Source organism: Triticum dicoccoides, chromosome 2A, assembly GCF_002162155.2.
Source record: "Triticum dicoccoides isolate Atlit2015 ecotype Zavitan chromosome 2A, WEW_v2.0, whole genome shotgun sequence".
Classification (NCBI taxonomy): domain Eukaryota; kingdom Viridiplantae; phylum Streptophyta; class Magnoliopsida; order Poales; family Poaceae; genus Triticum; species Triticum dicoccoides.
Window position 1 is genome coordinate 83460999 of NC_041382.1, and position 24873 is coordinate 83485871.

Below are 24873 nucleotides of genomic sequence, written 5' to 3' on the forward strand. Positions count from 1 at the left end.
TGAACAGGCCCCCGTGGTGTGGTGGAGGGCTGGATGAACAGTAGACGGTGGAGGGGTGCCCGTGGAGGGGTGGTTGAACAGGACCCCGTGGTGTGGAGGGCTGGATGAACAGTAGACGGTGGAGGGGTGCCCGTGGAGGGGTGGTTGAATAGTAGCCGGTGGAGTAGCGCGCGGTGAAGGCTGGATGAACAGGAGCCCATGGAGGCTGGAGGAGGTCGACGGTAGCCCATGGAGGCTGGAGGAGGTCGACGGTGGAGATGAACAGTATCCCGTGGAGTCCCGTTTTGCGGTACACCACACCCCTCCTGATGAACAAGACCCCCGTTTCGACCGTAGCGCTCCAACACAAGTCCGTTTCGTCCGTTTTGCGGTACGCCACACCCCTCCTGATCAACAGGACCCTCGTTTCGACCGTAGGAGGTCCGTTTCGTCCGTTTTGCGGTACGCCACACCCCTTCCGATCAACAGGACCCCCGTTTCGACCGTAGGAGGTCTGTTTCCTCTGTTTTACGGTACGCCAGACCCCTCCTGATCAACAGGACCCCGTTCCGAACGTAGGAGGTCCGTTTCCTCCATTGTGTGGTACGTCAGGTCTCGTTTCCATCGCCTGTTCCGTCCAAGCCCTCCCGATGAACACGACCACGCATTCTGTTTCGACCCAGCCGGTTGGCTCCCACGTATTTCGTTGCCTCCCGATGAACAAGACGCATTTTGTTACCTCTCCATGAACACGACGCATTCCGTTGCCTCCCCATGAACACGACGACGATGCTGTTTCTCCGTTCCGACCCAGCCATGTACACGAGCCCTGGCCGTACGTATGCGGGAGTAGGCGTTCGAGACCCCGCCCGTATGTACACATACGTGGCCGTATTTTCTTTCTTGCACCCTAGCCGCTGTACTCACGTGTACATGCTACGTGCGCGCCTCTACTACGACACGTACGCACCTCTACTACGACACGTGCGCGCCTCTACATCCCCCAGTATATATGTACGTACACGTTCGCGACCAGAATGACAACGCTACGTACGCTTCGACCAGGTGGGTCCCGACTGTCACGCACTTCCTTGCGTACGAAGATGTAGCTGGTGGGTCCCAGCAGTCAGGGGTCGATTCATTTTTTTTGCCCGTACGCACTTCCTTGCGTGCGAAGATGTATCTGGTGGGTCCCAGCAGTCAGGGAGGCGAATCTTTTTTTTGCCCGGACACACTTCCTTGCATGCGAAGATGTAGCTGGTGGGTCCCAACAGTCAGGGGAAACGTTTTTTTTGCGAAATACGATGGCTCGTCCGGTGGGTCCCCGCTGTCAGGTGGAGGAATCATTATTTTGCGCGTAATAAGGAGGCACTTCCTTATTACGGCCGTGGCCCCAGCTGTCAGCCTCTCCACCAACAGTCCACGTCCGATGGAAGTCGTTCCTTGACCACGTTGACCACTCCGCGCCGAGAACACCACGGCGGTGGACGACGGCGAGGACTAGGAAGGGGACAACTCGGAGCCGGGGAATACGCAGCAGTGGATGCCCACACGAAGAGGAGTACGAGGGTTCACTGGTTCCGCTGCGGTGTGAGGCTGCTGTCGCCGCAGAATAACAGGGGGTGTGGGTGAGTAGAGGGATGGCCTGGCCAGCGGTGGGAGTAGTAGGGGGCGGTGAGGCCTCCGCGGCATCACAGCCGGCCACGGGAGGCAGGAGCACGCGGCACGACCGACGCTGGTTTGGGCGGCTGGAGCAAGAAGACCAGAGGTTGAAGAAGCACTACGGACGTTGGATGAACATCGTACGGTAACAGGAGCTAGAATCATTCATATTGACTAAGTTGACAAAGCCCTCTGTCCCCGTCAACTTGGTAGGCCCACAAGTCAGCTTCCCACTATGCTGGGTTCCAGCTGACAGGGGGAATATTCATTTTTTTGTGCGTAATAAGGAGGCACTTCCTTGCGTGCGAAGATAGCTGGTGGGTCCGACATGTCAGCGGGGGCACGTTATTTTCGCGAAATACAGAGGCCCTTCCGGTGGGTCCCAGATGTCAGGTGGAGGAATCATTATTTTGCGCGTAATAAGGAGGCATTTCCTTGTGTGCGGTCGTGGACCCAGCTGTCAGCCTCTCAACGCACATTCTACTTCCGATGGTGTCGTTCATTGACCACGTTGACCACGCCGCACCGAGCGCATCCAAGGTGGTGGACGACAGCAAGGCCCCGGACAACAACGAGCCGGAGATGGGAAGACGTGGGAGTAGAGTCACAGACGGAGAGGTGTACGAGGGTTAACTGGTTCTAGTGCGGTGTGGCTCGACAGTCGGTGGAGAAGAACAGGAGGTGTGGAGGGATGGAGGGATGGCCTGGCCAATGGTGGAGTAGCGCTTCATAGCGAAGCATGCTAAGTAGAGCTGCTAGCAGCAGGAGGCGGGAGGTGGTCTCGGCGGCGCTGGAGGAAGAAGACGAGAGATTGAAGATGGATGCCAGTCGTTGGATGTAAATCCAACTGCTAACATGTCATAATCTTTTTTTGACTAAATTGACAACGACTTACGTTGGCTTTGACCTATTGACCCACATTTCAGCCTCCAAAAATGTGGCACGTATTCAACCCATTTTTTCAGAATTTACAGTCTTTTTTTTGCGCGGTAGAATTTACAGTCAATTTGATCTTTTTTTTGAATTACAGCCATTAGCTAGGCTGGGTGAACAAATAATGTAGCGTCCATGCGGTCCATTTATTTTATTTCCTAAAAAATTACAGGCTATTTGCACTTTCTCGAAATACACGATTTTGCTGGGCTGATTCTAATTATAATGTTGGGTTGGGCCAGCAATGTTATCAAAAAATAAAAAAAGGCTGAGCATTTTGTTATAAATATATTTAAATAATAAATGATATTATTACATTCGTCCTTAAATCTTACCAAGCTTTTGTACACAATCACTAGGATTTTCGTGCCAAAACAATCAAGATTTTATTTGTTAAGAAATTATTTTTATAAGTTAATAAGATGTGGGATATTGTTTTCTTACATATGTAAGTATCTGTTAAATATATGATGACAATAAAAATAATATATAATAACATATAAAATAATTTAAATATATATAATATAGTTAGAAGGGAAACATAAGTTGGACCTGGCGTTCCTATTCTTATATAGAAAAATAGAACAAACCTCCGCGTTTTCTTTAAAAAGAATACATAAATTGGGCTGCCAAAAATAAAACCTCGGATGGGAGGCCCATAGGCCGGTCGATACATGACGGCCCTAAGAAAATACAAACATGCCTATGGACCTCCCATTCGAGGTCGTGGGCTGCACATATTAAAAATGAAAGCCTAGACGGGGCAACCCAAAACCACGTCCAACACTTGCCAAAACTTCGTCCCTCGTTTTCTCTATGTTTTGCACACTCGACATTGTGTGGGCATTTTGACTGTGCATCATATGAAGATGTGCTATGCATGAATGTTGATCAGCATGATGTTAACTGACTGGTAGTTCCATTTTCGACCATTAATAAAAACTTCCAACATGATATTAACCCTGTTTGAAAAGGCCGTGTTAATATAAATACTCTGCCTATGAAAGTTATAGTTTCTTATCTGAAACTGAACTTGCAGTTTCTTATGTGAAACTGAAACTTGCAGTTTCTTCTTTGAGAATCACATTGTCTGCACTTTTATACTCCTATGAAACTACATTTTTTAAGTGCTAAAAATAGATCTCTAGAATTCATAAAATACTTCATATGCTCAATACTGCAAATCTGAAATTCAAAAGACATTCATATCTGAAAGTACTCTCAAAATACACAACACAAAACACAATTCACAAGCTACAAATACTGACAACCCTAAGCTCCTCCTGACAATTCACAACCTGCTCGACTATTGGGCTGGGGGGGGGGGGCAGCCCCCTCCTATTCCTCGATGGCAGACAGCCGCCCCGTGAGATGATGTGAACGGCGAGGGAGACGATGGCGGGGAAGTGAGACGTCTCCAACGTATCTATAATTTTTGATTGCTCCATGCTATATTATCTACTGTTTTGGACTATATTGGGCTTTATTTTCCACTTTTATATTATTTTTGGGATTAACCTATTAACCGGAGGCCTAGCCCAGAATTGCTGTTTTTTTTGCCTATTTCAGTGTTTCCGAGAAACAGAATATCAAACGGAGTCCAAACGGAATAAAATCTTCGGGAACGTGATTTTCTCACCGAACGTGATCCAGGAGACTTGGACCCTACTCCAGGGAGTCAAAGAGGAGGTCACGAGGGTGGGGGGCACGCCCCCCTAGGGCACGCCCCCTGCCTCGTGGGCCCCTCGGTGCTCCACCGACGTACTTCTTCCTCCTATATATACACACGTACCCCCAAACGATCAGAACAGGAGCCAAAAACCTAATTCCACCGCCGCAACTTTCTGTATCCACGAGATCCCATCTTGGTGCCTGTTCCGGAGCTCCACCGGAAGAGGGCCGTCATCACGGAGGGCTTCTACATCATCCTAGCCCCTCCGATGAAGTGTGAGTAGTTTACCTCAGACCTTCGGGTCCATAGTTAGTAGCTAGATGGCTTCTTCTCTCTCTTTGAATTTCAATACAAAGTTCTCCCCCTCTCTTGTGGAGATCTATTCGATGTAATCTTCTTTTTGCGGTGTGTTTGTTGAGACCGATGAATTGTGGGTTAATGATCAAGTCTATCTATGAATAATATTTGAATCTTCTCTGAATTCTTTTATGTATGATTGGTTATCTTTGCAAGTCTCTTCGAATTATCCGTTTGGTTTGGCCAACTAGATTGGTAGTTCTTGCCATGGGAGAAGTGCTTAGCTTTGGGTTCGATCTTGTGGTGTCCTTACCCAGTGACAGAAGGGGCAGCAAGGCACGTATTGTATCGTTGCCATCGAGGATAACAAGATGGGGTTTATTTCATATTGCATGAATTTATCTCTCTACATCATGTCATCTTGCTTAAGGCGTTACTCTGTTTTTAACTTAATACTCTAGATGCATGCTGGATAGTGGTCGCTGAGTGGAGTAATAGTAGTAGATGCATAATCATTTCGATCTACTTGTCACAGACGTGATGCCTATATACATGATCATGCCTAGATATTCTCATAAATATGCTCAATTCTGTCAATTGCTCAACAGTAATTTGTTCACCCACTGTAGAATACTTATGCTCTTGAGAGAAGCCACTAGTGAAACCTATGGCCCCCAGGTCTATTCTCATCATATCAATCTCCATCACTTTAATCTTGCTTTGCTTTTTTACTTTGCTTTTACTTTTTACTTTGCATCTTTATACCAAAAATACCAAAAATATTATATCTATCAGATCTCACTCTCGTAAGTGACCGTGAAGGGATTGACAACCCCTAATCGCGTTGGTTGCGAGTAGCTATCGCTTTGTGCAGGTACGAGGGACTTGAGCGTGGCCTCTTACTGGATTGATACCTTGGTTCTCAAAAACTGAGGGAAATACTTACGCTACTCTGCTGCATCATCCCTTCCTCTTCGGGGAAAACCAACGCAAGCTCAAGACGTAGCAAGAAGGATTTCTGGCGCCGTTGCCGGGGAGTCTACGCAAAAAGTCAACACACCAAGTACCCATCACAATCCCTATCTCTCGCATTACATTATTTGCCATTTGCCTTTCGTTTTCCTCTCCCCCAATTCACCCTTGCCGTTTTATTCGCCCTCTCTCTCTCTCTATCCTCCCTCTCTATTTGCCTCTTTTGCCTCTTTTGCCCGTTTGCTCTTGTTTGCTCGCGTGCTAGTTTGTTTGTTTGTCGCGATGGCTCAAGATACTACCAAATTGTGTGACTTCACCAATACCAATAATAATGATTTCCTTAGCACTCCGATTCCTCCTCGTACCGATGCTGAATCTTGGGAAATTAATACTGCTTTGTTGAATCTTGTTATGAAAGATCAATTCGCCGGCCTTCCAGTGAAGATGCCGCTACTCATCTGAATAGCTTTGTTGATTTATGTGATATGCAAAAGAAAAAAGATGTCAATAATGATGTCGTTAAATTGAAGCTATTTCGTTTTTCGCTTAGAGAGCATGGTAAAGCTCGGTTTTCGTCTTTGCCTAAGAATAGTATTGATTCATGGAACAAGTGCAAAGATGCTTTTATCTCTAAGTATTTTCCTCCCGCTAAGATCATCTCTCTTAGAAACGATATTATGAATTTTAAGCAACTTGATCATGAACATGTTGCACAAGCTTGGATGAGAATGAAATTAATGATACGTAATTGCCCTACTCATGGTTTGAATTTGTGGATGATTATACAAAAATTTTATGCCGGATTGAATTTTGCTTCTAGAAATATTTTAGATTCGGCCGCGGGAGGCACTTTTATGGAAATCACTTTAGGAGATGCTACTAAACTCCTAGATAATATTATGGTTAATTATTCTCAATGGCATACTGAAAGATCTTCTAATAAAAAAGTGCATGCGATAGAAGAAATTAATGTGTTGAGTGGAAAGATGGATGAACTTATGAAATTATTTTCTACTAAGAGTGTTTCTTCTGATCCTAATGATATGCCTTTGTCTACTTTGATTGAGAATAACAATGAATCTATGGATGTGAATTTTGTTGGTAGGAATAATTTGGTAACAACGCTTATAGAGGGAATTTTAATCCTAGGCCATATCCTAGTAATCCTTCTAATAATTATGGGAATTCCTACAACAACTCTTATGGAAATTATAATAAGATGCCCTCTGAATTTGAGAATAGTGTTAAATAATTTATGAATTCACAAAAGAATTTTAATGCTTTGCTTGAGGAGAAATTGCTTAAAGTTGATGATTTGGCTAGAAACGTTGATAGAATTTCTCTTGAGGTTGATTCTTTAAAGCTTAGATCTATTCCTCCTAAGCATGATATCAATGAGTCTATCAAAGCCATGAGAATTTCCATTGATGAGTGCAAGGAAAGAACCGCTAGGATGCGTGCTTCCAAAGATGCCTTTATTAAAGCGTGTTCCTCCAATTCCTATGAAAATCAAGATGAAGATCTAAAAGTTATTGATGTGTCCCCTATTAAATCTTTGTTTTTCAATATGAATCTTGATGAAACTGAATATGATCTTCCTTTACCTATAAGGCGTTCTAAAAATTTGGAGTATTTAGATCTTAATGATGAAATTGTTGAAAGTGGGATTGAAAGAAATAAAAATCTAGATGTTGCTAAACCCACTATATTGGATTTCAAGGAATTTAATTATGAAAGTTGCTTTTTAATTGATTATATTTTCTTGTTACAATCCTTGCTAAATTCTCCACATGCTTATAGTCAAAATAAAGCCTTCACCGAACATATTGTTGATGCCTTGATGCAATCTTATGAAGAAAAACTTGAGTTGAAAGTTTCTATCCCTAGAAAACTCTATGATGAGTGGGAACCAAATATTAAAATTAAAATTAAATATTATGAGTTTTATGCTTTTGTGTGATTTGTTTGCTAGTGTCTCTACTATTCCCAAGACTTTGTGTGATTTACTAGATTTCCGTAATTTTGATGATTGCTCTCTAAACTTGCATCTTGCGGATTCCACTATTAAGAAACCTATGGGAAGAATTAATGATGTTCTTGTTGTTGCAAATAGGAATTATGTGCCCGTAGATTTCATTGTTCTTGATATAGATTGCAATCCTTCTTGCCCTATTATGTTCTTGGTAGACCTTTCCTTAGAACGGTTGGTGCGATTGATATGAAGGAAGGGAATATTAGATTTCAATTTCCATTAAAAAGGGCATGGAACACTTTCCAAGAAAGAAAATAAAATTTCCATATGAAACTATCATGAGAGCCACTTATGGATCGCCTACCAAAGATGACAATACCTAGATCTATCCTCGCTTTTATGCCTAGCTAGGGGCGTTAAATGATGGCGCTTGTTGGGAGGCAACCCAATTTTATTTTTATTCCTTGCCTTTTTCTCCTGATTAGTAATAAATAAATTATTTAGCCTCTGTTTTGGTTGTGTTTTTTGTGTTTAATTAGTCTTTGTGCCAAGTAGAACCGTTGGGAAGACTTGGGGAAAGTCTTGTTGAACTTGCTGTAAAAAACAAAAACTTTAGCGCTCACAAGAACTGCTGCCATTTTTATTTGAAGAGTGATATTTAGTTAATTATTTTTGTAGATGATTAATAGATAAATTACTCACGTCCAGAAATTTATTTTAGAATTTTTGGGGTTGCAGAGCTTGCGCTAGCTACAGATTACTACAGACTGTTCTGTTTTTGACAGATTCTGTTTTTCGTGTGTTGTTTTGCTTATTTGATGAATCCATGGCTCGTAAAATAGTTTATAATCCATATAGAAGTTGGAGTACAGTAGGTTTAACACCAATATAAATAAAGAATGAGTTCATTACAGTACCTTGAAGTTGTCTTTTGTTTTCTTTCGCTAACGGAGCTCATGAGTTTTCTATTTTGAGTTTTGTGTTGTGAAGTTTTCAAGTTTTGGGTGAATTCTTTTGATGGATCATGGAACAAGGAGTGTCAAGAGCCTAAGATTGGGGATGCCCATGGAACCCCCAAGATAATCCAAGGACACCAAAAAGTCAAAGCTTGGGGATGCCTCGGAAGGCATCCCCTCTTTCGTCCACTTCCATCGATAATTTACTTGGAGCTATATTTTTATTCACCAACATGATATGTGTTTTGCTTGGAGCGTCTTGTATTATTTGTGTCTTTGTGTCTTAGTATACCACAATCATCCTTGCTGTACACACCTTTTGAGAGATCCATACATAAATTAAAATTTGATAGAATACTCTATGTGCTTCACTTATATCTTTTGAGCTAAGTAGTTTTGCTCTATGTGCTTCACTTATATCTTTTGAGCGTTATAATTTTGCTCTATGTGCTTCACTTATATCTTTTGAGTGTTATAATTTTGCTCTATGTGCTTCACTTAGATCTTTTAGAGCAAGGTGGTGGATTTGTTTTTAAAAAACTATTGATCTCTCATGCTTCACTTAAATTATTTTGAGAGTCTCTTAATAGCATGGTAATTTGCTTAATAATAATATGCTTGGTATTCAAGATTTGTGAAACTTTCTTTTGAGTGTGTTGAATACTAAGAAAAGATTGAAACATGATAATTGTTTTGAGATATGGAGGTGATAATATTAAAGTCAAGCTAGTTGAGTAGTTGTGAATTTAAAGAATACTTGTGTTAAAGTTTGTGATTCCCGTAGCATGCACGTATGGTGAACCGTTATGTGATGAAGTCGGAGCATGATTTATTTATTGATTGTCTTCCTTATGGGTGGCGGTCGGGGACGAGCGATGGTCTTTTCCTACCAATCTATCCCCCTAGGAGCATGCGCGTAATACTTTGCTTTGATAACTTCTAGATTTTTGCAATAAGTATATGAGTTCTTTATGACTAATGTTGAGTCCATGGATTATACGCACTCTCACCCTTCCACCTTTGCTAGCCTCTCTAATACCGCGCACCTTTCGCCGGTATCATACACCTACCATATACCTTCCTCAAAACAGCCACCATACCTACCTATTATGGCATTTCCATTCCGAGATATATTGCCATGCAACTTTCCACCATCTAGTTCATCATGACACATTCATCATTGTCATATTGCTTAGCATGATCATGTAGTTGACATAGTATTTGTGGCAAAGCCACCGTTCATAATTTCTTCATACTTGTCACTCTTGATTCATTGCATATCCCGGTACACCACCGAAGGCATCCATATAGAGTCATACTTTGTTTTAGAATCGAGTTGTAATCATTGAGTTGTAAATAAATAAAAGTGTGATGATCATCATTCAATAGAGCATTGTCCCAAATAAAAAAAGAGAAAGGCCAAAAAAAGGAAGGCCAAAAAAAAGAGAATAAATAAAAAAGGGGCAATGCTATTATCCTTTTTCCACACTTGTGCTTCAAAGTAGCACCATGATATAGCGAGTCTCATATATTGTGCTTCAAAGTAGCACCATGTCCTTCATATAGAGAGTCTCATATGTTGTCACTTTCATATACTAGTGGGAATTTTTCATTATAGAAGTTGGCTTGTATATTCCAATGATGGGCTTCCTCAAAATTGCCCTAGGTCTTCATGAGCAAGCAAGTTGGATGCACACCCACTTAGTTTCTTTTGATGAGCTTTCATACATTTATAGCTCTAGTGCATCCATTGCATGGCAATCCCTACTCACTCACATTGATATCTATTGATGGGCATCTCCATAGCCCGTTGATACGCCTAGTTGATGTGAGACTATCTTCCCCTCCTTTTTGTCTTCTCCACAACCACCCTTCTATTCCACCTATAGTGCTATATCCATGGCTCACGCTCATGTATTGCGTGAAGATTGAAAAAGTTTTGAAAAAGTTAGAGTATGAAACAATTGCTTGGCTTGTCATCGGGGTTGTGCATGATTTAAATACTTTGTGTGGTGAAGATGGAGCATAGCCAGACTATATGATTTTGTAGGGATAACTTTCTTTGGCCATGTTATTTTGAGAAGACATAATTGCTTTGTTAGTATGCTTGAAGTATTATTATTTTTATGTCAATATAAACTTTTGTCTTGAATCTTTCGAATCTGAATATCCATACCACAATTAAGAAGATTTGCATTAAAATTATGCCAAGTAGCACTCCGCATCAAAAATTCTCTTTTTATCATTTACGTACTCGAGGACGAGCATGAATTAAGCTTGGGGATGCTTGATACGTCTCCAACGTATCTATAATTTTTGATTGCTCCATGCTATATTATCTACTGTTTTGGACTATATTGGGCTTTATTTTCCACTTTTATATTATTTTTGGGACTGACCTATTAACCGGAGGCCTAGCCCAAAATTGCTGTTTTTTGCCTATTTATTTGTTTCAGAGAAACAGAGTATCAAACGGAGTCCAAACGGAATAAAATCTTCGAGAACGTGATTTTCTCATCGAACGTGATCCAAGAGACTTGGACCCTACTCCAGGGAGTCAAAGAGGAGGTCACGAGGGTGGGGGGCGCCTCCCCCCCCTAGGGCACGTCCCCTGCCTCGTGGGCCCCTCGGTGCTCCTCCGACGTACTTCTTCCTCCTATATATACACACTTACCCCCAAACGATCAGAACAGGAGCCAAAAACCTAATTCCACCGCCGCAACTTTCTGTATCCACAAGATCCCATCTTTGGGCCTGTTCTGGAGCTCCACCGGAAGAGGGCCGTCATCATGGAGGGCTTCTACATCATCCTAGCCCCTCCGATGAAGTGTGAGTAGTTTACCTCATAGTAGCTAGATGGCTTATTCTCTCTCTTTGAATCTCAATACAAAGTTCTCCCCCTCTCTTGTGGAGATCTATTCGATGTAATCTTCTTTTTGCGGATTGTTTGTTGAGACCGATGAATTGTGGGTTTATGATCAAGTCTATCTATGAATAATATTTGAATCTTCTCTGAATTCTTTTATGTATGATTGGTTATCTTTGCAAGTCTCTTCAAATTATCCGTTTGGTTTGGCCAACTAGATTGGTAGTTCTTTCCATGGGAGAAGTGCTTAGCTTTGGGTTCGATCTTGCGGTGTCCTTACCCAGTGACAGAAGGGGCAGCAAGGCACGTATTGTATCATTGCCATCGAGGATAACAAGATGGGGTTTATTTCATATTGCATGAATTTATCTCTCTACATCATATCATCTTGCTTAAGGCGTTACTCTGTTCTTAACTTAATACTCTAGATGCATGCTGGATAGCGGTCGATGAGTGGAGTAATAGTAGTAGATGAGGGAGAGGCGAGACGATGGTTTTGTAATGGAGATGATGGAGAGGAGAGGAGGTGGTTTTGCAATGGAGAAGAGGGAGAGGAGCGTGCAGCAACGTTTTAGGATTGGACGAGGGCCGACGCGCTGTGACTGGATTACCCTTCAATTAAGAAAGCGACCCCACATTAACTAGTCTCCCTTTTATTCTGGGTCATAATTAAGATTGGACGAGAGGGCCGGCGTGCTAGATTGTACATGTGGCAAAATCCGGTGGGGGGCTAGAAGATGGTGCGAGGGGCTGCTACGTCTTGAGCTTGCGTTGGTTTCCCCGAAGAGGAAGGGATGATGCAGCAGAGTAGCGTAAGTATTTCCCTCAGTTTTTGAGAACCAAGGTATCAATCCAGTAGGAGGCCACGCTCAAGTCCCTCGTACCTGCACAAAGTGATAGCTACTCGCAACCAATGCGATTAGGGGTTGTCAATCCCTTCACGTTCACTTACGAGAGTGAGATCTGATAGATATAATATTTTTGGTATTTTTGGTATAAAGATGCAAAGTAAAAAGTAATGGCAAAGTAAAAAGCAAAGCAATATTAAAGTGATGGAGATTGATATGATGAGAATAGACCCCGGGGCCATAGGTTTCACTAGTGGCTTCTCTCAAGAGCATAAGTATTCTACGGTGGGTGAACAAATTACTGTTGAGCAATTGACAGAATTGAGCATAATTATGAGAATATCTAGGCATGATCATGTATATAGGCATCACGTCCGTGACAAGTAGATCGAAACGATTCTGCATCTACTACTATTACTCCACTCATCGACTGCTATCCAGCATGCATCTAGAGTATTAAGTTAAAAACAGTGTAACACCTTAAGCAAGATGACATGATGTAGAGAGATAAATTCATGCAATATAAAATAAACCCTATCTTGTTATCCTCGATGGCAACGATACAATGCGTGCCTTGCTGCCCCTTCTATCACTGGGAAAGGACACCGAAGATCGAACCCAAAGATAAGCACTTCTCCCATGGCAAGAACTACCAATCTAATTGGCCAAACCAAACGGATAATTCGAAGAGACTTGCAAAGATAACCAACCATACATAAAAGAATTCAGAGAAGATTCAAATATTATTCATAGATAGACTTGATCATAAACCCACAATTCATCGTTCTCAACAAACACACAGCAAAACGAAGATTACATCGAATAGATCTCCACAAGAGAGGGGGAGAACTTTGTATTGAGATTCAAAGAGAGAGAAGAAGCCATCTAGCTACTAACTATGGACCCGAAGGTCTAAGGTAAACTACTCACACTTCATCGGAGAGGCTATGATGATGTAGAAGCCCTCCATGATGACGACCCTCTTCCGGCGGAGCTCCGGAACAGGCCCCAAGATGGGATCTCATGGATACAGAAAGTTGCGGTGGTGGAATTAGGATTTTGGCTCCTGTTCTGATTGTTTGGGGGTACGTGTGTATATATAGGAGGAAGAAGTACGCCGGAGGAGCACCGAGGGGCCCACGAGGCAAGGGGCGCGCCCTAGGGGGGGGCGCCCCCACCCTCGTGACCGCCTCTTTTGTTTCTTGGAGCAGGGTCCAAGTCTCCTGGATCACGTTCGGTGAGAAAATCATGTTCCCGAAGATTTTATTCCGTTTGGACTCTGTTTGATATTCCGTTTCTTTGAAACACTGAAATAGGCAAAAAACAACAATTCTGGGCTGGGCCTCCGGTTAATAGGTTAGCCCCAAAAATAATATAAATGTGGAAAATAAAGCCCAATATAGTCCAAAATAGTAGATAATATAGCATGGAGCAATCAAAAATTATAGATACGTTGGAGACGTATCAGGCATCCTCAAGATTAATTCCTGCTCGTCCTCGATTAGGTAAATGATAAAAAGAGAATTTTTGATGCGGAGTGCTACTTGGCATAATTTCAATGCAAATCTTCTTAATTGTGATATGAATATTCAGATTCGAAAGATTCAAGACAAAAGTTTATATTGACATAAAAATAATAATACTTCAAGCATACCAACAAAGCAATTATGTCTTCTCAAAATAACATGGCCAAAGAAAGTTATCCCTACAAAATCATATAGTCTGGCTATGCTCTATCTTCACCACATAAAATATTTAAATCATGCACAACCCCGATGACAAGCCAAGCAATTGTTTCATACTCTAACTTTTTCAAAACATTTTCAATCTTCACGCAATACATGAGCGTGAGCCATGGATAAGCACTATAGGTGGAATAGAATGGTGGTTGTGGAGAAGACAAAAAAGGAGAAGATAGTCTCACATCAACTAGGCGTATCAACGGGCTATGGAGACGCCCATCAATAGATATCAATGTGAGTGAGTAGGGATTGCCATGCAACGGATGCACTAGAGCTATAAGTATATGAAAGCTCAAAAAGAAACTAAATGGGTGTGCATCCAACTTGCTTGCTCATGAAGACCTAGGGCAATTTGAGGAAGCCCATCATTGGAATATACAAGCCAAGTTCTATAATGTAAATTTCCCACTAGTATATGAAAGTGATAACATGAGAGACTCTCTACTATGAAGATCATGGTGCTACTTTGAAGCACAAGTGTGGTAAAAGGATAGTAACATTGTCCCTTCTCTCTTTTTTTCTCATATATATATATATATTTGGGCCTTTTCTCTTTTTTATGGCCTCTTTTCTTTCTTTTTTTATTTGGGCTTCTTTGGCCTCTTTTATTTATTTTTCGTCGGGAGTCTCATCCCGACTTATGGGGGAATCATAGTCTCGATCATCCTTTCCTCACTGGGACAATGCTCTAATAATGATGATCATCACACTTTTATTTTTCTTACAACTTAACAATTACAACTCGATACTTAGAACAAAATATGACTCTACGTGAATGCATCCGGCGGTGTACCGGGATATGCAATATGACAATGATGGAATGTGTCATGAACGGAAAGGTGGAAAGTTGCATGGCAATATATCTCGGAATGGCTATGGAAATGCCATAATAGGTAGGTATGATGGCTGTTTTGAGGAAGGTATATGGTAGGTGTATGATACCGGCGAAAAGTGCGCGGTATTAGAGAGGCTAGCAAAGGTGGAAGGGTGAGAGTGCGTATAATCCATGGACTCAACATTAGTCATAAAGAACTCATATACTTATTGCAAAAATCTAGAAGTTATCAAAGCAAAGTATTACACGCATGCTCCTAGGGGGATAGATTGGTAGGAAAAGACCATCGCTCGTCTCCGACCGCCACTCATAAGGAAGACAATCAATAAATAAATCATGCTCCGACTTCATCACATAACGGTTCACCATACGTGCATGCTACGGGAATCACAAACTTTAACACAAGTATTCTTTAAATTCACAACTACTCAACTAGCATGAATTTAATACTATCACCTCCATATCTCAAAACAATTATCAAACTTCAATCTTTTCTTAGTATTCAACACACTCAAAAGAAAGTTTCACAAATCTTGAATACCAAGCATATTATTATTAAGCAAATTACCATGCTATTAAGAGACTCTCAAAATAATTTAAGTGAAGCATGAGAGATCAATAGTTTCTTTAAAACAAATCCACCACCGTGCTCTAAAAGATCTAAGTGAAGCACATAGAGCAAAATTATAACGCTCAAAAGATATAAGTGAAGCACATGGAGCAAAACTACTTAGCTCAAAAGATATAAGTGAAGCACATAGAGTATTCTATCAAATTTTAACTCATTTATGGCTCTCTCAAAAGGTGTGTACAGCAAGGATGATTGTGGCATACTAAGACACAAAGACACAAATAATACAAGACGCTCCAAGCAAAACACATATCATGTTGGTGAATAAAAATATAGCTCCAAGTAAATTACCGATGAAAGTGGACGAAAGAGGGGATGCCTTCTGGGGCATCCCCAAGCTTTGACTTCTTGGTGTCCTTGGATTATCTTGGGGGTGCCATGGGAATCCCCAAGCTTAGGCTCTTTCCACTCCTTGTTCCATAATCCATCAAAAGAATTCACCCAAAACTTGAAAACTTCACAACACAAAACTCAAAATAGAAAACTCGTGAGATCCGTTAGTGAAAGAAAACAAAATACCACTTCAAGGTACTGTAATGAACTCATTATTTATTTATATTGGTGTTAAACCTACCGTATTCCAACTTCTCTATGGATTATAAACTATTTTACTAGCCATAGATTCATCAAAATAAGCAAACAACACACGAAAAACAGAATCTGTCAAAAACAGAACAGTCTGTAGTAATCTGTAGCTAGCGCAAGATCTGGAACCCCAAAATTCTAAAATAAATTTATGGACTTGAGGAATTTATCTATTAATTATCTTCAAAAATAATTAACTAAATATCACTCTTCAAATAAAAATGACAGCAGTTCTCATGAGCGCTAAAGTTTCTGTTTTTTACAGCAAGTTCAACAAGAATTTCCCCAAGTCTTCCCAACGGTTCTACTTGGCAGAAACACTAATTAAACACAAAAAACACAACCAAAACAGAGGCTAAATAATTTATTTATTATTAAGCAGTATCAAAAGGCAAGGAATAAAAATAAAATTGGGTTGCCTCCCAACAAGCGCTATCGTTTAACGCCCCTATCTAGGCATAAAAGCGAGGATAGATCTAAGTATTGCCATCTTTGGTAGGCAATCCATAAGTGGCTCTCATGATAGTTTCATATGGCAATTTTATTTTATTTCTTGGAAAGTGTTTCATGCCCTTTTTTAATGGAAATTGAAATCTAATATTCCCTTCCTTCATATCAATAATCGCACCAACCGTTCTAAGGAAAGGTCTTCCAAGAATAATAGGGCAAGAAGGATTGCAATCTATATCAAGAACAATGAAATCTACAGGCACATAATTCCTATTTGCAACAATAAGAACATCGTTAATCCTTCCCATAGGTTTCTTAATAGTGGAATCCACAAGATGCAAGTTTAGAGAGCAATCATCAAAAATGCGGAAATCTAGCAAATCACACAAAGCATAAAACTAATGACTTTAATTTTAATTTTAATAGTTGGTTCCCACTCATCATAGAGTTTTCTAGGGATAGAAACTTTCAACTCAAGTTTTTCTTCATAAGATTGCATCAAGGCATCAACAATATGTTCGGTGAAGGCTTTATTTTGACTATAAGCATGTGGAGAATTTAGCACGGATTGCAACAAGGAAATACAATCAATTAAAGAACAACTTTCATAATTAAATTCCTTGAAATCCAATATAGTGGGTTTAGCAACATTTAGATTTTTATTTCTTTCAATCCTACTTTCATCAATTTCATCATTAAGATCTAAATACTCCGAATTTTTAGAACGCCTTCTAGGTAAAGGAAGATCATATTCAGTTTCATCAAGATTTATATTGCAAAACAAAGATTTAATAGGGGACAGATCAATAACTTTTAGATCTTCATCTTGATTTTCATAGGAATTCGGTTTAGCGGCCATCTTATTGACTAAGGTGGCTTGCATATCTGAAATTTCAGCAGTCATCTTTTCTAGACGAGCAATTTGGGATCTTATACCCTCAAATTCTTTAGACATATCATCAAGCTCTTTATTCATATAACTCATAAAACTTTTTTGTTCCTTAAGCTCGTTTCTAAAGAAACTATTATGCTCAAATTGCAAAACCATAAACTTCCTAACGTTGGTTTCGATCTCCTCTAACCTTTTAAGTTGAAGATCACCAAATCTCGGTTGAGCCATCGCGACAAACAAGCAAACTAGCAAACAAGCAAACAAGAGCAAACGGGCAAAAGAGGCAAATAGAGAGGGAGGATAGAGAGAGAGGGCGAATAAAACGGCAAGGGTGAAGTGGGGGAGAGGAAAACGAGAGGTAAATGGCAAATAATGTAATGGAGAGATAGGGATTGTGATGGGTACTTGGTATGTTGACTTTTTGCGTAGACTCCCCGGCAACGGCGCCAGAAATCCTTCTTGCTACGTCTTGAGCTTGCGTTGGTTTTCCCCGAAGAGGAAGGGATGATGCAGCAGAGTAGCGTAAGTATTTCCCTCAGTTTTTGAGAACCAAGGCATCAATCCAGTAGGAGGCCATGCTCAAGTCCCTCATACCTGCACAAAGCAATAGCTACTCGCAACCAACGCGATTAGGGGTTGTCAATCCCTTCACGGTCCCTTACGAGAGTGAGATCTGATAGATATAATATTTTTGGTATTTTTGGTATAAAGATGCAAAGTAAAAAGTAAAGGCAAAGTAAAAAGCAAAGCAAGATTAAAGTGATTGAGATTGATATGATGAGAATAGACCCGGGGGACATAGGTTTCACTAGTGTCTTCTCTCAAGAGCATAAGTATTCTACGGTGGGTGAACAAATTACTGTTGATCAATTGACAGAATTGATCATAATTATGAGAATATCTAGGCATGATCATGTATATAGGCATCACGTCCGTGACAAGTAGATCGAAACGATTCTGCATCTACTACTATTACTCCACTCATCGACCGCTATCCAGCATGCATCTAGAGTATTCAGTTAAAAACAGAGTAACGCCTTAAGCAAGATGACATGATGTAGAGAGATAAATTAATGCAATATGAAATAAAACCCATCTTGTTATCCTCGATGGCAACGATACAATACGTGCCTTGCTGCCCCTTCGGTCACTGGGAAAGGAAACCGCAAGATCGAACCCAAAGCTAAGCACTTCTCCCATGGTAAGAACTACCAATCTAGTTGGCCAAACCAAACGGATAATTCGAAGAGACTTGCAAAGATAACCAATCATACATAAAAGAATTCAGAGAAGATTCAAATATTATTCATAGATAGACTTGATCATAAACCCACAATTCATCGGTCTCAACAAACACACCGCAAAAACAAGATTACATCGAATAGATCTCCACAAGAGAGGAGGAAAACTTTGTATTGATATTCAAAGAGAGAGAAGAAGCCATCTAGCTACTAACTATGGACCCGAAGGTCTGAGGTAAACTACTCACACTTCACCGGAGAGGCTATGATGATGTAGAAGCCCTCCGTGATGATGGCCCTCTTCCGGCGGAGCTCCGGAACATGCCCCAAGATGGGATCTCGTGGATACAGAAAGTTGCGGCGGTGGAATTAGGTTTTTGGCTCCTGTTCTGATCGTTTGGGGGTACGTGTGTATATATAGGAGGAAGAAGTACGCCGGAGGAGCACCGAGGGGCCCACGAGGCAGGGGGGCGCGCCCTAGGGGGGGCCCACCCTCGTGACCGTCTCTTTTGTTCCTTGGAGCAGGGTCCAAGTCTCCTGGATCACGTTCGGTGAGAAAATCACGTTCCCGAAGATTTTATTCCGTTTGGACTCCATTTGATATTCTGTTTCTTCGAAACACTGAAATAGGCAAAAAACAACAATTCTGGGCTGGGCCTCCGGTTAATAGGTTAGTCCCAAAAATAATATAAAAGTGGAAAATAAAGCCCAATATAGTCCAAAACAGTAGATAATATAGCATGGAGCAAGCAAAAATTATAGATACGTTGGAGACATATCAGGGGCCGAGTGGAGGGAGACTATGAAGGAATGCACAAGTGTGAGATCAATATTTAGAGAGAGGGGGCGAACATGTCACATCCCTAGCTTTACCTTGGCATTGCACTATCTTGGTTGTTGCATCATGTTTAAATTCAAAGGAAAATTGAATTGAGGGAATTCCCAAAGCCTCAAAAATCTTTTAAAAATGAGCAAGCTAAAAATTTCTTCAAATGAGCCCAAGGAAATGTTCACTTTAATCCCTGAAAATATTGGCAAGAGGTAAAAATCCAAACCAATATTTTTGGGCATTAAGGGTAATTAATTTGGGCATTTTGAATTAAACCATAATGTATTTGAATTGGCTTTATTTCTGTTATAAAAGAAATACATGTCCAATAATTTTGGAAATTATTGTGGGGCTCTGGAGTGATATCTCTAGTCCATACAATAATTTTCGGAAGCAACAAAAATGGTTTAGTTTTAAAACTAAATCAAAACAGAGGAAATAAATAAAAAAACAAAAAAGCGAGAGAGAGAGAGAGAGAGAGGAAGGACCCCAGGGCCACTTAGCCGGCTGGGCCGGCCCACCTGGCCTATGCCAGTCGTCACCCACCTCTGCCAGTAGGCAGAGGAGGGACAGCACACGGCGCACGCGCGGGCGCCACACCACCAGGCTGCCTGCCTGCGTCGCCTGGCCACCGCAACGTCTCGCGTCTTCGCCCCAGCGCCGCCTCGACCCCCCTGGACACCACTCTCCCCCCTTCTCTCTCCCTCGTCCTCTCCCGCTATGGCCGACGCGCCCGTAAGCCGCCGTCGCCGTAGTTGACGGCACCGCCTTTCCCACCGATCCCTCGCCGTGCCTTCGAGCTCCGCCTCAACGTCTTCGACCTCCTCGCGTCGCCACACGTCGCCGGACGCGCTCCTCTGCCCTCACCGACCTCGTCCTCGACCTCTCGTCGCCGGAGATCCCTCTTGCCGCCTCGTTCTGCTCCGACCTCCTCCGAGCTCGCCGTCCGCTCCACTACATCCACCGTGAGCCCCTAACCCCTCTCCTCTACGCCTCGGTTGCGCCCCCTAGCCGCCATCTCCACCGAGCCGGAGCACTCTGCTCCACCGGCGACGCCGTCGTCATGGCCACAACCATGCGGGCTCGAAACCGAGCGCGTCACCATGTTTGCCACACTCCCAGGAGGCCGTAGCCCCTCTCCACGCCCCTGTTGTGCATCCCAGCGCCGAACCCGAGCACGCCCGAGCTTCGGCCGCCGCGGCCGTGCTCCCCGCCGTCGCCTCCGGCCGCCCCAGGCCCAGCTGGCGCCACCATCCGACGCGCGCTTGTCTGGGCTCTTGAACGAGCCCAACCACGCTGCGAACGGGGCCCCAGAGCCCGTTCCGGCGGCCCTCCGCCGCGTCTGGTCATCGCCGGCGGCTAAACGCCGGTGGTTTAGCCCCGGTTGACCAGGGGTTTGACCTCCCCTGACGTGTGGGCCCAGGCGCCTGTTTAATTAGTGTTAGGTTTAGTTAGTGTTAATTAACTTAGCTAATTAGATGAGCCACTGACATGCAGGCCCGCCTCGCTAATTACCCTAGAATTAGGACTAACAAAAAATAGTTAGTCTAATGACACTGACACGCGGGACCCATTGGTCAGGTTTGACCCGGACCAGCCCCTGTTGACCTGCTGACGTCAGCATGACCTGATGCCGATGCAGTAATACATTTTCTGGATTTAATTTAATTCAAGAAATTCCAGAAAATGTTTAAAACTTTAAAAATTCATAGAAAATCAACCGTAGCTCAGAATGAAATAATTTATATATGAAATTTATCAGAAAAATTCAAGGAATCTATTTATGGCATTTTCATGCATGTTAGAGCAACTTATATCCTCTGTTTAGGACAATTCAATTAAATGGCATTTAAGAAAGCACATATGGGGTTTGAATTTGAACCTAGGGTTCAAACCAACTTCATTTAATATGGTTGCTAGTTGCATTAGTTCAATCAACGGCATATTGCCATGTCATGAGCATGCATCATATTGTTGCATTGCATTAATTGTGTTTCCTTCTTTATTGCCGAAAGTTGTCCCCTCTCGATAGACGTGGTTTCGACGATGAGTTCGATGACACCGATGAAGAGTTATACTATCTTCAGAAGTGCCAGGCAAGCAAAACCCCCTTGTTCATTCTGATACAATCCCACTCCCTCGCTCCTGCTCTCTTCTACTGCATCAGGACAACAACGATTCAACTGTTACATGTTGCGGTAGTTGAACCCCTTTCCTCTGCATGACCTGTCATTGCCACAGTAAATAGATGAAACCCACTAGCATGAGTAGGACTTGTTTGAGCCCTGATGTGTCTACTCATCCATGCTTGTTTGTCATGCCTGCTATTTCTTAGAGTTGAGTCAGGTCTGATTCGTCGGGGATGAATTGGAACAGTGATGAACATGTCCTACTGTGTGTGAGCTAAGTGTGTGAACACAATTTGGTAAAGGTAGCGGTGAGAGGCCATGTAGGAGTACATGGTGGGTTGTCTCATTGAAACCGTTCTTAGAAACTGAGTTCTATGTTTGTGATCCATGAAACAGTTACTACCACGCATTGGGCCCGAAACCAATGGACCCTCTCGGCTTCTTGATCACCCTTGTCCTCTGTCCAGGAGTTGCAACTAGTTTCTGGTGTTTATAGGATATGTGTTGGCAGCCGTGCGTAGCGCTGACCCTAGGGGTGGGCTATGATGTGGTAGATATACCGTGGCCGGGCATGCTGGGCGCCCGTTTGGTGTCTCGGAACCCTGTACACATCGTCCGGGGCCGTATGTGGAAACCTCGGCCGGACTCCCTGTGGATGGAACCTGGATAGGCAATAGACCTGGACTAGAGACTTGAGTGTTTAGGTAGGCCGTGGCCGACACCCTCGTTGGGCTTCCGCTTGAAGGTTGCCGAGTACATGTTGTGTAAATAGCGGTAAGTGGTGAGAGCATGTGTGAAGAAGTACACCCATGCAGGGTTAACATCATCTATGCGAATAGCCGTGTCCGCGGTAATGGACTTCTGGGTTTCCTATAACAGTTCATAGACAAGTGAAAGTGGATACTCTAAAACTCGCAAGATAAGTGTGAGTGCTATGGATGGCCTTCTCGTAGGGAGACGGGAGCGGATCCATAGTGGTGTATTGAATGGTGAATATTGGACTCGTGTGCGTCACCTCAAAAGAGTTGCTTGCAGTCGTATTTCAGGTTAGCCACTAAGTCAAAGTTGGCTTGCTGCAGTCAAACTCCACCACCCCCCTTGTTGATACCGATGCATATGTAGCTAGTTCTGATGTAAGTCTTGCTGAGTACCTTTGTACTCACGTTTGCTTAATTTATGTTTTTCAGAGAGACTTCAGTCTCGCTAGTAGTTCCGCGTGGACTTCGACGTTTAGCTTGATACCTCAGCTACGATCTTGTGCCCTCGGCAGGATCTCATAGATAGTCAGGCTTCTTAGCCTTTTTCATTTGTAGATGTCTGTACTCAGACATGTTAAGCTTCCGCTTGTGCCTTGATTTGTATGCTATGATTGTTGGGTCATGAGACCCATGTTTGTAATATCTCGCTCCTCGGAGGCTAATGAATAAATACTTGAGTTGTAGAGTTATGTTGTGATGCCATGTTGTATTTACACATATCGAGCATATTGTATGTATGATTGAAATGCTTGGTATGTGTGGGATCCGACAATCTAGTGGTTTATCCTTGGCAGCCTCTCTTATGGGGGAATGTAGTCTAGTGCTTCCATGAGCCATAGTAGTCCGCTACAGCCCGGTTCACCGGCGTCCTGTTAGCCCAGCACTACTGCTCAGGACACTTGACTGGCCGGCATGTGTTTCACTTCGTTCCTGTGTCTGTCCCTTCGGGGAAATGTCACACGGTGACATCCGGAGTCCTGCCTAGCCTGTTACAGCCCGGGTTCCCGGAGTCCTGTTAGCCCAGTGCTACAGCCCGGATTCACACGCCGCTGACCGACATGCTCGATGTGATTCATGTATGCCTGTTCGCATAGGTTAGTGTCGCTTTGGGTTCACGACTAGCCATGTCGGTCCGGGTTCTCTGTCATATCGATGCTAGCGACACTATCATATACGTGAGCCAAAAGGCACAAACGGTCCTGGGCCTTGGTAGGCGACACCCATGGGGATACCGTGCGTGAGGCCGCAATGTGATATGAGGTGTTACCGGCTAGATCGATGTGACTTGGAATCGGGGTCCTGACAGCATTGATATCAGAGCCTGACTGCCTGTAGGATTGCCAAGCCAAACTGGTTGAAGTTGAATCTAGAAATGCTTTAGTTATGTAAGGGAATTGATTGTGGAAGGGAACGTAAGGATCTTTTTACTCCTTTACCCTATGCCTTTCTGATCTGAGTCATCCTCTTCTCTTCTACGGGGATTAAGAATTAGGCCTTGTCATCTATCTATCAGGGTGACGTGTTACCAATCCTTAGACTTATAGGATTGATGGATTCATGCCGCAGTTCAGTTTCCAGTACTTCCGTGTGTTCATAGATGGTCTCGGAACCTTGATATTGTGATGTTGAGTGGTTATGCTACAAATTTTGCAGGATGTCTCAAATCTTTTTGAGCATTTACAGCCGTTATGCTGTCCAAGTCATCCCAGGTTTCTACATAGTCTGATGCATTTGCAAATCCATTCTTTCTGTTCCCGATGTCCCTTTGGGCTAGTTCAACCACACCAATCGATGAGTTGAGGTACTCTATTGCCTCGACATATATGTTGGAGCTATTTTTATGACCCTAGATGTCTTAGGGAGTCACCTAGTAATCTAGCAATGCTTTGTATTCCCAGTGTGATGATTCTAGCCATTAATCCCGAAGCATCCCGTGATGCCATTAGTTAGTAGGCATTCTATTCCTGAGTTTTTGAACCCGAGATCCACCCTACTCACCTCATGTTGATAGTGTTTGCTCGTTCCTTTAGGTTATTAGTAACCTTTGTATTAGTCCTTGAGGTCCGTGGTATTTCCTTCTTCCAAATACTACGAACCACTTATGGCAGAAGTTTGTTGGATCAAAAGATCACAACAGAAGTGCTCTCGATGAGTTCTCCATTTTATATTGTGACTCTGCCAGCTCAACCTTTCTGCATGGGTTATCCGGAAGAAATATGTTGAACTTGGTTCGACATGCTAATCTATGCATCCACAACTCAGAAAGTTATATGTTCTTTGAGTTATCCCTCTTTAGTTGTCTTTTGACCTCGTCTATCAATTGATAGTCACGAGTGGTTGTGCATTCGTGTTCATTGGTGCCTACTACTCTTGTGGTTCGTCAAGCCATTCTATTCCAGAATGACTAGGAGAAACATACTCCAGTACCTCATCCATATCCAGGATTGGGTCAAAGCAGTTGTAATCCGCAAATCAAATGCCAATCCAACTTTTGATTCTGTTCTACCTTGGAGTATTACCATCTTTATATCAAGAATGTCATGAGAATTGCACCAACTCTTATGAATTCTTGTTGCAATGATACTTCTTGCCATCATTGTTCATTCCTCGGTTCCCGTGTTATT